This window comes from Arabidopsis lyrata (assembly GCF_000004255.2).
Source record: "Arabidopsis lyrata subsp. lyrata unplaced genomic scaffold ARALYscaffold_1, whole genome shotgun sequence".
Taxonomy (NCBI): domain Eukaryota; kingdom Viridiplantae; phylum Streptophyta; class Magnoliopsida; order Brassicales; family Brassicaceae; genus Arabidopsis; species Arabidopsis lyrata.
Genome location: NW_003302555.1, coordinates 25,601,061 through 25,616,320, shown reverse-complemented (window position 1 = coordinate 25,616,320; position 15,260 = coordinate 25,601,061). Strand labels below are relative to the sequence as shown.

The following is a 15,260-nucleotide window of genomic DNA, read 5'->3' as shown; positions in this document are numbered from 1 at the left end:
ATCTTATAGAAGGGAAGGCACTTGTCTGTAGATCGGGCTTCGAAGCGATTTAGGGTTCCTATGCGACTCGTCAGACGTTGGACCTCTCTCTTGTTTTAAGAGGAAGGGAGTTTGAGTATCGCGTTGATCTGCTTCAGATTTCCTTCGATTCCCCTCTCAGTGACTATGTATCCTAGGAATTCACTAGATGTCACTCCGAAAGTACATTTGGTGGGATTTAGCTTCATCCGATACTTGTCTAGAATGTCGAAGCGTGCGTTAAGATGCTGAATATGGTCGCCAGCTTGTAAAGATTTCACTTCCATCATGACTCCCAGTATTTCGGCGAACATCTCGTTGACTAGGCGTTGATAGGTCGCTCCGGCGTTCTTGAGACCAAAATGCATGACCCTATAAAAATAGATTCTGCGATCGGTGATGAAGGCGGTTTTCTCGCAGTCGTCTTTATGCATTAGAATCTGGATAAGAGGTGATTCCCTGCTGTTGCTTCGATCGGTGTAGTCTACACGGATCCTCCACTTCCTATTCTGTTTCTTAACTACTACGGGATTTACCAGCCATTCAGGGTACTGGACATCCATGACCAGACCGGCTTTGAGCAGTCTCTTGACTTCGTCTTAGACGGCTTTCACGTGATCGGACTCCAGTCGACGATGCTTTTGCCGAACTGGTTTGAAGGTTAGATCCGTGTTGAGCTTATGGCAAGTTACTTTGGGTGCTATTCCGGTCATATCTTTGGTAAACCAAGGAAAAGTGGAAGACCTCGATTTTAGGAAGTTGATCAATCTTTCCTTCATCTCTCCTTCCAGTTCGCTCCCAATGTCGACTGTTCGGGATGGATCTGACTCATCGATGTTGACTTGAATGATCTGACAACTTGGTGCTTTAATTAGATCGCAAGCTGGTCGTTCGAGTACGGCGGCGCACTCTTCATCCTGTAATTGCTATAAGCTGTCCAACTTTCGTTGCTTCTTTTCCATTACCTAGCAAGTTTGGGAAACTTTATGATCGCCGTACAAGCTGAATATTCCTGTCGCTATCGGGAATTTTAGGCACAGATGGTACGTTGATGGAATTGCTCGAATGGTGTAGATCCATGGGCTTCCTAAGATGGCGTTGTAGATAGGAGTTAAATCGATAACGACAAATTTTGTCCTATTTGTGATACCGCCAGCTTGGACTTGCAATTTGATTTTGCCGATTGACATCTTTGCTTCGCCATCGTACCCAATAAGAGGTCGAATCTTGGGCTTGATCTTTATTTCTGAAATCCCCATCTTTGTCAATGTTTTCAAAAACATTAGATTCACCGAACTCCCACTGTCGATCAATATTCACTCTACATCAAAGTCCTCCATAACGAGCTCGACTACAAGCTCGTCATTATGGGGGTGCTGGATTCCGTGGGCGTCTTGAGACATGAAAGTGATGGGATCTTGACTCATTTGTTCGTCTTCTGGCATGGCTCTGATGCTGCACACCTGGCGTGCTCTTTTCTCTAGAGCTCTTACTGAATCTTTGCCATCCGAGAGTCCGCCCATAATCATGGAAATTCTTCTGCGAGGTTGGTTCAGATCTCGCTCAGGTTGTTGTCCTCGCCACCTCTTTCAGGGTCGTGGAAGCTTGTTCTCGGGAACGCGGACTTCTTTCTCTCTGTTCTGAAATGGGCGGTGGTTTTTAGGTGGATGCTGATCTTCGTCTTCGAGTTCGCCCTGAGCTTGTTTGAACCCTACCTTTCGTTTACTCCTTCCGCCCTTGGGATGATAGATCGCTTTGACTTCGCCAGACTTGTACTTTCCAAGGAGGATGTTCAAGAGATGCTTGCATTCTTATGGGGAATGTCCTCCAAACTCGTGGAAACGACAATACAAATTTTTTGAGCTCAAAGGTTTGACTGGCGCTTGAGTCCGATCCTCCGAATCCATTGCAGCAAAAATCGTTCCTCGTTTAGCCGCTTTTGGATTGTAGTATTGTCACGGTTCTTGATAGATATCGCGAGTTTTCTCCTTGGCTTTGGCCGGTTGAAGTCTTACCGCCATCTTAGCATCTTCGTCTTCAAAAAAGGCATATCGGGAGGCTCTATGCAAGGCATCATCCAGATCTATCGGCTCTCTGATCGTCAAATCTTTTCGTAACTGAGATCCTTGTAACAATTTTTTTCTAGAAGGCAGCCACCACAGCATCATCTGTGATAGTGACCTTGGATAATATCTCCTTAAATCGACCCAAGTTAGCGTTCATTGTCTCATCACTCTCTTGGGTCATACTCCAGAGATCGGAACTGAAAGCTCCTGGTTGGATGAATATTCGATACTTCTTTAGGAATGCGGTAGACAGCTGAGTAAAGTTGTCGATGGAGTTTGCCTCGAACCTGGAAAACCATGTCAAAGCGTTACTCGTGAGACCTTCCACGAATAGTTGACAACATCCGATATCCCGCTGTTTATCGAAAAAGTGAGCCTTGGCGATTGTAGTCATGAAGGCAGTAATAAAGTGCTTTGGATCGCTTCCTCCTTCATATGTAAAGATTTTGAGCTTGACTTGAGGAATTCGCGAGCGCGTGATCTAATCTGTAAAAGGAGTCTTCTGGGTCTCCTCGATCATCCGGTCGATCTCTGGAGCAGAGCTTACAGTTTTGTGGACTTGGGATCCTATCTCTCGGAGTTTGGCATAGATATCCTCTAGATGCCCACCGTGGTCCAGGGCCGAAGATCCAGGGGCATAATTCCCTGGTATTTGAGGGTGCATGTGTGGTTGTTCGTTCTGAATATCAGGATGGTGCGAGCTCTGGGGGATCGCGGCGAACCGATTCGACTGTGCGTCAGTGAGGTCAAAACTGCATGTGAGAGTTCGTGGTAAAATTGGTCTTTATGGTGTCACCTCAGAGTTTGGATGTCGCTGGACTCCACGAACGAGTTCATCTAGCCTCCGATTGGTTTTGGTGAAAGCATCGGCTAGGTCTTTTGTCACTGTTGTGAAGATCGCTTTGAGAACGTCCAATGAGACCGTGGGTGATGAGGTAGTAGCGGGATTCGGTACATGGGTGCGTCGATCTTCCGCTTACTTAGCTGCCAGCTCCTCTTCAGCTGAACGGGAGCCGTCTCCGTAGAGAGGTCCGCCGTTATGGTGGAAGGTGGTATGGAGTTGATGTTTCTTTCGCCACTGTTCTGAGGTGGAGAAAGATCTTCAATTCCTTGAACCATGTTTCTTACGAGCGGTTGGATCGGGAATAGCGTTTTTGAAAGAGAGGTATTTGTTGTCCCTTCAGACAGCGCCAATTGTTGATTAAGAAAATCACACAATGAATTTGTTTAAAGGAGGAAAACAAATTCAATTAACTCTCTTGCTATTTGTGATCAAAGACTCGAATAAAAGGTGAATTTGGTTGCTTAGAGACAAAGTAAGGGTTATGCTCAAGAACAATCAAGAAAATTAGGGTTTTCGTATAAAATTGCCGATCTCTTGAATAGAGGACAGACCCCTCTATTTATACATCATTGAGGCGGTTTAGGGATATATTAGACTTCTAAATCTTCGGAGCCTTATCTTCTGTTTTTCCTTTCTTTTCGCGATTCTCCTTTTCTCTTAAGGAAAATTTTCCTTTCCTTAAGTAAGGAAGTCGGTTTAAGCGATCTCCCTTCTTCAAGTTGAGATCGCTGGGCGACCTTTTTTTTTTTTTTTTTTCTTTTTCGACTGCTGGGCGACCTTCTTTCTTTAGCCCATTAACAGGCTAAACCGGGATACCCTGGTTTTAATGAAATCTCAGTTTTATTCGTAATTCCTCTGGTTTAAGCCGGTATTATCGGAGGTGTTAATTCCTACACCAACAATTATCTTCGTGATTCTTGAATGTTTCCTAAGAGAAAAATTAAGATTATGTAATTCTCGTGATCTATAATAATAATATTAGTATGGTTGTTGTCATTATCCCTTTTTAATATATAAAAAGTAATAAAGATATAAAAAGTTTTGACGTGTAAATTGACCCTATCGCTATTCATTCACGTTTGAATCTAGTCCATTATCTAGACATAATAATACATGTAATTTACGGGTCAGACCCTAAAACCATGTTTTATTTTCATTATTTTCATTATTTGGCAATTCAAATATATAACCAAATATGTCTTTCTTTTGTGTGTTCTGAATATAACCAAATATACCTCTTTTTGTGTTCTCTAGAAATTTTTATCAAACTAGAAAGAAAATATCAAATCTTATATTATTGTAGAAGTGCTTAAATATTTATATGTCTGTAACATGCATCTCCTAAATTATAACTGTAAGACATTTAAGGCTATAAAAGGGGTGATAAGTGATAATAGAATAGTTAGAAAAGATAAATACCCTGGTTAAGTTTGAAGTCAAAATTGGAATCTTAATACTCCAAATTACAATCCCTATGTTTCTTGCTTCATGCACTATTTTGTACAAATTAGCAAATATGTATTTGGAAAATTTTATTTAAATGGAAAAATAATATAGAAATAGATTGGTGGTACCGTTTTCTAAACCTATGCCTGGACATTCGGCAAAAACCGAGAAAACCGAACCGAAAGAACCGAGTTTTTCGGTTTTCATTACTGAGCCTGAGAGTTTGTTGTTGACGAGAAACATGAAGAGCGTGTTGAAAATGATTTGGTCGTCCCAAGAGGGCCATCGGTCCACTTGCTCGAACTCAATAGGCTTGTCCACGATCTTCTTCTTTCCCTTGGCCGTCTTGTGTATGACGCGACACACTGATCCATATCTGGCTGTAAACTATCCACAGCATCAGCGCCACTATCATCAGTCTTGCTAGGTCCTTCTCCTCCTCCTCAGCTGTCACGTACGAATGTATGCTTGCCATCTTCAACGGGGCCACCAAGAGGTACTTGAAACCACCAAGGGGACTCCATGGCCATTCCGTCAGAACTCCCGACCTTGACGCCATCCAAAGGTATTTGAGGTAGGACTCGAAGAATTTTGAAGGAAATGCTTTTGAATTTAGAACGCAACATGATATATATAGAGGCATCATTGTGTGTGGGATACTGATAAGGGTAAATTGCAGGGCAGGGCAGAAGACCAACTTTTATTTTCATGGTTTGGCAAAGTGAGAATTGGTTCTCATGTTTTGACAATTTAGCCAAATTCTGACCATTTTACCCCTGCCAGCGTAACGACGTACTGTTCCGTGTATGGTTCAATTATGCGGTTCAGTTAGGTACACTGTTCCGGTTAGGCTAAGATAATTTTTTTATTTAATGTTTTGTGCGGCTGTACAGTGAAAAGAGGGAGTAATAACATTAAAAAATAAAGAGACATCAGTATTTAATGCCCAAAAAGTTGAGACATGACTCTTGTCACAATTAATGCAAAACTCATCATTACTTGTTGTAATATTAGTTTATACGTTTGAAAAATTGTAAGAGATAAGCATAAACCATCAAACAAACAAATTAGTCTCAACGAATTTGATGCTGGAGAAGTTTTGATCTTGTTGATTTACAAAGTTTGGAGCCAAGACAAGCATTGATCGTGTAAGTAATCAAGTTGGTTAAGAAGTTTTTTGTTATAACACAGTAGGATCTTGATTGTGTTCGAAATCAACATTGTTTTTTTATATAAAAACCCAGAAATTTTTATTTCCAATTTTGTTTGTTGAAAATGCTAAATGAGGATATATATGTTTAAAAGTGTGTACTTGGAAATTCTTTTTGGTTTTTGTAGATATAATCATGTTTTGAGTTACATTTAATGGGGTTCTGCTGAATTTATGATGCATGTGGGTAATGGATATTCCCGTATTTACTACGGTGGATGAGTGGAGATGCAAAAAAAAAGAATAGAAATTTGAACCAGAGGAAGGCATCTTTGGTCGTTGTGTACGTGTTAAGGAAAACATGACGTACACGGAATTTGTACGTACATTATGCGAGGTTTTTAGTGTGAAGTGTTTTTAAGAACAGAAAAGTCATACAACAAACAATGTCTTATCTCGCAATCAAACAATGCTTTTGCTACAAGCAACCTAGGTCATGTCCTACAAAATTGGAGATGGTTTGCGTTGATGATACTTGTCCATGGCATTTGACAGCTCAAGTTGTCAAGAATTCAGAATGTTTCACAATCACATCGTATGAATGGTAATTGTGTGCAATTTAGTATTGGAAGATCTGTTTTACCTAAATCAGAGTACGATTGTTGAATTAACCAATGTTGCAATTTAAGAATTTTTAAATATTACACGTACGTTGCCTCAACAATGGTACATACTGTGAAAGACATACACGTCCATATACTCAAAGGCATCATTCTAATTTTGTACTCATCTTTAACCTGGTTTCTTCTTCAACAACTTTAATTTTATGGCCATTGTTCACAATTTTCTTATAATCTTTTGTTTTCTTACATTTAATTTATTTATTGATTTTGTAAATCTAGTTTATATTTGCGTATTTTGAAGTCGAAAAACTAAAATACAAATTCTATAACTATTACGTACATCGTCTCCACAATAGTACATAATCTAACAGAAGTACATATCCATTTTATAATCAATTGTGTGTATACCGTAAACTACATACACGTAAATAGAAAAAACTCAAATAAGGACATATTTCTACCAAAAATATCTTACCAATTTCATACAAGTTTTCTACGAACTCAATTAAAAAAATATTAATAATTTGTTTTCAATAAATAAGTGAAACCAACTATGATCAACACACAAATGGACTCTAATGGGACTCACAAAACTCCAGCTCTGTTACACAATTCACATAATCATATGTCAAATACGAGAAGCAGTAGAAATAAACCTCACAACTAGAGAAAAATATTGAGGAATAATATGTTTTAACGTGACACAGAGCCGTGTGTGGTTTGAAAATCTTAAACACTTTTCAGTAGATGATTCGCTCTTCCATTTTATAAATATTTATTATTTTTATACTTTTAGTTAAAACTCTTTTTTTCTATCGTTTAAGACCCATTTTCATATTTTTATTTCTATTTTAAATAATATTTTATTTATTATCATCGAAGACTATTCACGATTAGCAATATCATATACACATATGTGCGTAACGGTAATAATATATACGTACACGGTAGTAATGTGTACGTACACGGTAGTAATGTGTTCGTGTAGTAATGTGTGTATATATGTACGTAAATATCTAAATAAATTGTATATTTACGTTTCAAATATTTTTTGACCATAAAAACAAAACATTCAAATCATGTATCAACAACACATGAAAAAAATACAGTCATACAAATAACTGACATAATAACTTAATTTTGATGTCAAAAAATTAAATTAATGTTGTACTATGAACGTTCCAATAAATATTTTTGTGTACGTACATAGTATAAGACTTATGTGATTTAGGCATTTTTAGGATGTAACTGTTTGGAGAGGTCGTACACGTGTACGTGTATCTCAATATTATCGTGTACGTCTACCGGTTTAGTTTAAAATCTTATTAATTCTCAACAAATAATATCATATAACAGAACACTTACTAAAAATTTTCAAAATAACAATTAAATAGAAATAACAACATCAAAACAAAAAAAAATATCATATATATCGTACTAAATACATAATATTTGGCTAACTCGCCGTATGCACCATCGTAGATACCAAACATTACAAAAATTCCTAAAAGGACCATAATTCTCTTCAACAGAACCACATATAATTTTATTGTAATATACCAAGTACTTGATCCTCTTGTGTTACCCAATAACTCATCAAAAATTCTTAAAAGGACCATAATTCTCAATAAATATATCTCAACAATTTTAACTCATCAACAAAGATATACGTACACTATTATACATGTACGTACATAACATTTTTAAGAATGTAGGTATCGAGGATATTGGGCATCATGGAGAGTCGCAAAACCCTTCACGGAGGTAACAAGTTCATCATAGGTAAAGTCATATAAATGATCCACTATGATGAACCAAGAATAACACATCTTTTTTATCGGAGAAACATAGAAGAAATTCAGAGGGACAAAATATATAACTATGGTTTACTTTTTGTCTAAGTCGCAAATTGCGTACGTTAACAAAAAAAAACTAAAGAAGAAAGCACACCTAGTATAAAAAATCAATTTCTTGAAAATTTTGCAGAATCTGGGTTTGCTATTGAAGAAAAAAGAGAATTCTGAAATGATATGATCATACGAAAGATATACTTGAAATCAAAATTTTGAAAACGATTTATCCTGATTTAGGTTGGGCATCAAGTTTTTAACGAAGATTCAACTAAGATTACTACTTGCAGGAGAGACGATACTCTGTTCCGCTTCTCTGCAAATTTTGAAAAAAAAATAGATCTTTGAAAACGGTTTCGTAAGACTTGTGATTCGGGTACTAAAATCGATCGCATGAAAGTAAATTGACATTATGTTCTACTCGCCAAAGACGCAAATCAGAGATACGATAATCTAACATATTTACATGTCAACATAATCAATGATACGTACACTATAAATTGCATGTACGTACACTGAAAAATTTTAATGAAGGGTATAATTGTAATTTGGCAGTCGTCTTCAACCTCTGCATCCCTAATTTTGCAGCTGTTTTCAACAGTTATCTCAGAATTTTGTTTTCTATATACATTTTGAATGTTTCTTACATGTAAATATTGTACATCTAGCATATTTTAAGTTCGAAAAACTAAAGAGTTTGAGTTTTGTTTAATTGTCCGGTGATTAAGTCGATTCCGTCGAAAGAACACTTGCTTTTTCACCATTTTTATCATTTCTCCAACTCGCCACAAATCTCTTAATCTATTAACTCTAATCTCTCTACTTGATAATGAAGCAAAATCAATTATTTCACTACAAAATTTCAGATTTAAAATAAAATTTCCTTTGATTTTAGTATAAAGAGCAGCTCGCCTTTGTACTCGGATTATTTCATTTCTTTTTCTTTAAATTCTGATTTTCTAAAAAATTTTATATGTTTAAGTAAAAAAAATATATAATCATTTTTTCTTTCATGTAGTTTGGTTGTAGAAGAGTTAAGAAACGTAACCAAACAAGAATAGTTGTTCTCTAAGGGTAATTTGGTCTCAAATAGCTCAATTTGCTATTCTCTGAAAGGTCAATCTCACTTTGCCAAAACATGAGAACAAAACTCAAAATATTGTTTTACGTGAAAATAACTTTATTGATAAACACATGGTGGTTCGGTAACAAAAAGTAAAAAAAAAATTATTAGAAGAAACTAAAAAAAAAAAAGCACATGATGGTGGGCCTGACATCAAGTAGATATGTCACAACGCTAATAACGTGTGTAATTGATGGATTGATCTAAAGGATTTTCACTAGATGACAAATATTTGATACTAGAGTGGGAATACATAAACTTGGCAGGAGGAGCATAAATATTTGAGGTATTTCCAATGGAGAGTTCTTCCCATGGGGCTCTCTCAAAATTTTAAATATAAATTTTTTGAAAATGTGAGATGAGAACTTTTGTTTTTTTAAAAAAAATTTCATAGTCCAATGGTAGGTTCTCTAGTGAGGTTCTCTTACAAAAAAAAAAGATTATTAAAAATTTTATTTCATAAAACTTAATAATTATTGTAATTCATAAAAATATTAAACATATATTATTTTCAAACATTAAAAAAAAAGATATGCAAAAACAAAACCGGAATAACGATTAGTTGTACTGTTGATTGTTGCGAAATTTTTGCCAACCAAATTAGCTTTCAATTGACAATTTCAAAGTTTAATTTTAAATTTTGACAATTTCAAAGTTTCGAAATTTCAAAGGGGCTCTTAAAAAATAAATTTTTGAAAATAAAATTTGGTGTTTGGTGTTTTGAAGTTTTGAAAAGAAAGATTTGAAGTGTTTTGGTTCTTAAAAATTTTGGTTACAACATTTGTATGAACATAAAAGAACACATCTATAAAGCAAAGTGTATAGCAAGGAACACATAAACGTGTATGAAAGAACACATAAAAGAACACAAATTTATACGCCGAAGAATCCAGAAACAGCAACAACACATTGTAATCTCTCTATCTATACAAAGTTAAAGTTGACACTCCAGCAACAACAGATTGGGTAGAGACTGTTAAGTCTTTGGTGATAGTGATGGCATCAAAGCCCAAATGGATGAGAGTTCTTGGCTTCGTTGATCAAGTGTTTGAAAGATCTTTATGTTCTGCATAGTGCATATCTGTTTTAAGACGGGAATAATAATAAGCAAACACTTGTTAAGGACACTTGGCACATGTAAGGCAAAAGAGAATGCAGTTTCAGGGTGTGCAAAGAAATATATGCAAGATTATGGAAGCACAATATAAGCAAGAATTGATCACAAATCTGATTCAAGACGTTAACGGAATCAATAAAACATGAGCTCAATATTTGACATTTGAGTTCTTGATAGAACAAGACAAGAACATCAAACTCACCTTTATCCATTACCTCGGACACGTGATAGTTAAGTGACATGTGATTCATCTTCTTCTTCTTCCCAATCTTCTATGAACTCAACATCATCAGTTGTTTTATCTGCCAAAATTTACAATCATATCAAACCAAGCAACAATATAAAGAAGGGATTAATCATATTTTCTAAGCTACATTCCCCAAAATTACCAATCAATGTTTCAATCCAACAAAAATTGACCAAAGCAATGACCTTTATCCCCAAATATTCTCCCGTGTTTCTCGGCAACACAAGAACAATCAAACCCATAATCGAATCTGGTGGGTGAAATTGACCAAAGCAAAAAAAAAACCTTAAAAGTTAGGCTTAATTTCTCTAAGCATTTCACTTGCAAACTCAATAAAGTTTCAATTTTTATGAAATCCCCAATTAACAATCAACATTATTCAATCAAGGGCACAAAGAAATTAGGTACCTTTTTGTCAATGAAATCAGCCCAGAATCTAGCATGAACTCTCTGGTAAGGATCAAAAGAAAGGATAGGATAGGATTCCGGCGTGTTGGCGTCTACGGCGTTTCGACAAGAAAACACAAGGGTTTTTCTTTTCCTTTTGTTAAATACAAGCAACCAATCACAATCTGCCATGTGTGCGGCTCTCCTTGATTCCCAAAACTCCCTTAAGAGAACCGACTCTTTGCAAAATTACTTGTTTTGATTTATTTTTAATCACTTTAATGAAGAGAACCCCATGAAATTATCAAGAGAACCTCCCATTGGAGGTGCAATGTTTGGAATCTATGAAAGTTCATATAGTTTTGTCATTTAAAACATCCACAACGTTCCAACAGTAATTGATACTAGAGTGGGTAGACATGAATTCTTATCTTGGCAAAATTCTCACATGCGTCGATAGATAATAAGATGCATCAGATTTAGGCTTGATTGTACAATCTATTTAAGGGTGGAGAGAAAAAAAATCCACGCAAATAGATCAAATCACTCTTATTTGACAAGTTTTCCCGTTTTAGTTGGTTATCGAGTTATTAGAGACTCGAAGGAAGCCGAGCAGTTTAATGTGACGAAGCTTATTCAGGGAGGAATATGGCTGAAACCCGCTTGAGTTACTTACTAAGAGTCTTTGATTTAATTGTCGTATTAGTATACTTTGTGTTTTATTGTGTACTTCTGTTTTGAGTTTGATGTCTTTCTCTGTTTTGTTTTATGAATTTTAACTAATGATATGCTCTGTTTCATAAAATTATTTTTAAGACTCTAAGTATTTAAATATTTAAAATAAATAATCCATTTAGAATATATATATAGATGACTAAACTTTTGAGACTATTTCATGATTATTTCGATTTGTTTTAGGGGGCTTATTGGGACGTTGATTTGTGTAAAGTTAGTGGATTTCAAAAGTTGATAGATTTTTAAAATTTTTGAAGATTTTTGTAGATTCTAATAAATCTGTTAATCCAAATTTGTGGAATCTTTTATAATAATTTTACGGATTGTCGCAGATTCTTGATGACTTTTTTATTCCAAAATTTATTAAAAAATATTTGATATGCTTGATTTCCAATTATCATATCTCTAAATAAGGAATGTTTATTTGCTTATAATGGTGGTTTGACGTATAAAAAAACTCATATTTTCCGGTCATCATCTGTGGGGAGCAAAGGTACTACCTCAACTATCTCTTTTGTTTCTTCATCATAATTTTGATACGTTTTATTTGCATTATATTATAGAAAATTTGTTATTTTGTCTCCTTTTCCGAGTTAGGTTTGTTATATAATTGATTGTTTAGCTAGCATGTTTTTAGTTATACTAACTATCATAGTTTTCAAATAAGATTATAATGGGTGACAAAGAAAAGCAATACAATCAATGGAGTCCAGAGGAAACTAAAGTATTGATAGAACTGCTTGTCGAGGGTATTCAACGTGGATGGCGTGAGTCTTGTGGTATAATGAATAAGGCAACGGTTGAGCATAGAATACTACCAGTCCTTAATGAGAGACTTGGATGCCAGAAAACCCACAAGCATTATCTCAGCAGAATGAAGTACCTTAAAGCTCAATATCTAAGTTCTGGAGATCTCCAACGTAACAGCTCGGGTTTTGGATAGGATCCTGTCATGAAAATGTTTACTGCTTTCGATGAAGTTTGGCATAATTATTTAAAGGTATGTTTTTTTATTCTAGTTATCTAAAAGCTTTTGAAAAGAATATGCTCTTGATATGATAACATATATCGTAGTTTAGTTTTCTCCAATATGTTAAAATGTATTAAGTTATATATGTCTCCTATTTTGCAGGCACATCCAAACCACAAGTTTATGAGATATGACTCCAATGATCAGTTTGAAGATTTGAAAATTATATTTGATTGTGCAACTGCTAATGGTAGCTCTTCAATTGGTTTGGGTGATACTACAGATGCTCGCACCTACTCGGTTGGTGATAGTCAAGTAAAAGAAAACTTGAACTTCTTTGATGAGAGCAATGAAGATGGTTATGCATTTTCATCTCAAAAACAAGCACCGGAAGCTGATGCATCCCCTTTTTCAGAAACAAGTTTGAAAGGTCGTGCAGAAAAACTTGTCCCGAGGAAAAGATCTAGAGTGGAAGCAGTTAACAATCTAGATGAGCTGAACAGTGATCGCAATGATTTTATGATAGCTGTGAGCAACAAGATACTTAGTGTCATACAACAAAGAGAAGAAAGACAACAAAAAGAAGCTGAACAACGAGAAGAAAAATTAAGATTGGAAGTCGAGAAACGAGAAGCTGAGAAAAAGAAAAACAATGTCTGGGATGCTATGAAAGAGGTTCCTAATCTGGATCAGCGTATCAAATTTAAAGCGGTTACTCTTATCTACTCATTGGGAATGAAAGATGTATTTGCGGATATGTCGGTTGAAGAGCGCTATGGTTGGATTCAAAGCAACATTAGCTCTGAACGATTTTTCTCGTATTTCTTTTGGGAAAACGGCCAATTCTCCCCTGAACTTAGTTGCTTTATCGTATTTATACACGGAACTTTGAAGTGTGCTTAAAACTACATGAACTTAACTAAAATTTGAATTTCCTGAATTTCCTATACGAACAATCTTAATCTAGTCAAAACCAACAAATCGAGAAACGGTGTTAATGTTCCGTTAACAGATGATGACTAGGATGCCACGTTTGCATTTTACAGTGCCATGTGAAACCATGAAACGACGTCGTTTTATTTAAATACAAAAAAAAAAAAAAAAGTGTGAAGGAAATATCACAAAATCTGGATTTGAACGTGTTACCTCTTATACACGTGAACAGACTTACAACCAGCTGAGCTAATGTAGCTTCTCTTCGTGTTTTCAAACAGAAATGTAAATATATTTATATACGGCTTTGATTGGTGAACAAAAATAAAACTGTACAGCTTTGTACAGCTTTGACAGTTACCAATCACAAAAACTTTATGAAAAGCGATACACTATAACATAAACAGTTTTTTTGGACAAAAACAAAAACAAATTAAAACGGTTACGGTTAAATACGGTTACGATTAAATACGGTTATAACGGTTACGGTTAAATACTGTTACGGATAATTACGGTTATAGTTATTTAATGACTACAATACGGTTAATATCAGAGGCAAAATCTTACGAGTTACCTAACTTATTATAATACTTTTCATAAAATCAAAAAGTATGTTACAAACCAAATTTTGTTCATTTCGAGCAAAATAACTGTATAACATATTTGTTTGAGAAAAAGACTATTTTTTATAACTTAGATTTTTTCATATGCGGTATCATTTACTTTTTTGAAAATCTTAATCTGAACATTCGATAATTGTTTTTGCATTATATGGAGTTACAATTATATTTTTAAAGTTTTAACTATGCGGTTAACCATATGGTTAAATAACGATTTTCATATGTTTACCGTTAATTAACGGTTACGGTTAATATATTTTTTAACTGTAACTAATTATTTTTTACGGTTAACGGTTATGGTTTTTAACCGTTTTATACGGTTACGGTTGAGAAACGGTCCGTAACCGTAACCGTATTTTGGATCGTAACTGGACCAAAAGCTAACCGTAACCGTATTTTGGATCATAACTGGACCGTTTTTCAACCGTAACTGTATAAAACGGTTAAAAACCATAACCATTCACCGTAAAACTAGATTAGTTACGGTTAAAAAAATATACTAACCATAACCGTTAATATACCGGAAACGTATCAAAACCGTTATTTAACCGTACGATTAGCCGCACGGTTAACCGTATTATTAACCGCATAATTAAACTTTATAAAATATAATTGTAACTATGTATAATGCAAAAAAAAAGTCTCTAATGTTCAGATAAAGATTTCCGAAAAAGTAAATAATACAGCCTATGAAAAAATATCATTAGAAATCATGGTTTTTTTTCTCAAACAATTATTTTGGAATGTTATATTGCTCAAAATGAAGAAAAATTTTATGTATTATAGGACTAGTAAATTCATATTATTATTCTAACAATAAAATATTGTTCATTCTATATAATCTTAATTTTCATATGTAATTATATACTAAAGTACATTTCTATGTAATTTTTTTTATTTCTAAATTCTTAATATTATTTATTATGTGTATTGCTATGATGTTTCCAATCATAGTAAATTTTTAAAATTTGTTCTGCGTTATTTTTTTGTACAGCTTTCGTGTTTAATTCTTTTGTACAGCTTTGCACTATTCCCTAACATTGTACAGCTTTACACTATTCCCTAACAGCTAACAGCTCCAGCTAACCGCTCCAGCCAGCTAACAGCTAACAGCTTGTTACCAATCAGACC

General features: G+C 34.9%; 1 long non-coding RNA gene across 1 annotated transcript; it reads right to left on the bottom strand.

Annotated features, from left to right (window-relative positions):
- Nucleotides 1-9,906: 9,906 nt before the first annotated feature.
- LOC9330251 lies at nucleotides 9,907-11,195 on the bottom strand. Its single transcript, XR_002329148.1, has 3 exons — nucleotides 10,893-11,195; nucleotides 10,440-10,539; nucleotides 9,907-10,201 (listed from the first exon to the last, which is right to left on the bottom strand). It is a non-coding gene; the product is annotated as an uncharacterized LOC9330251 (long non-coding RNA).
- Nucleotides 11,196-15,260: the final 4,065 nt, after the last annotated feature.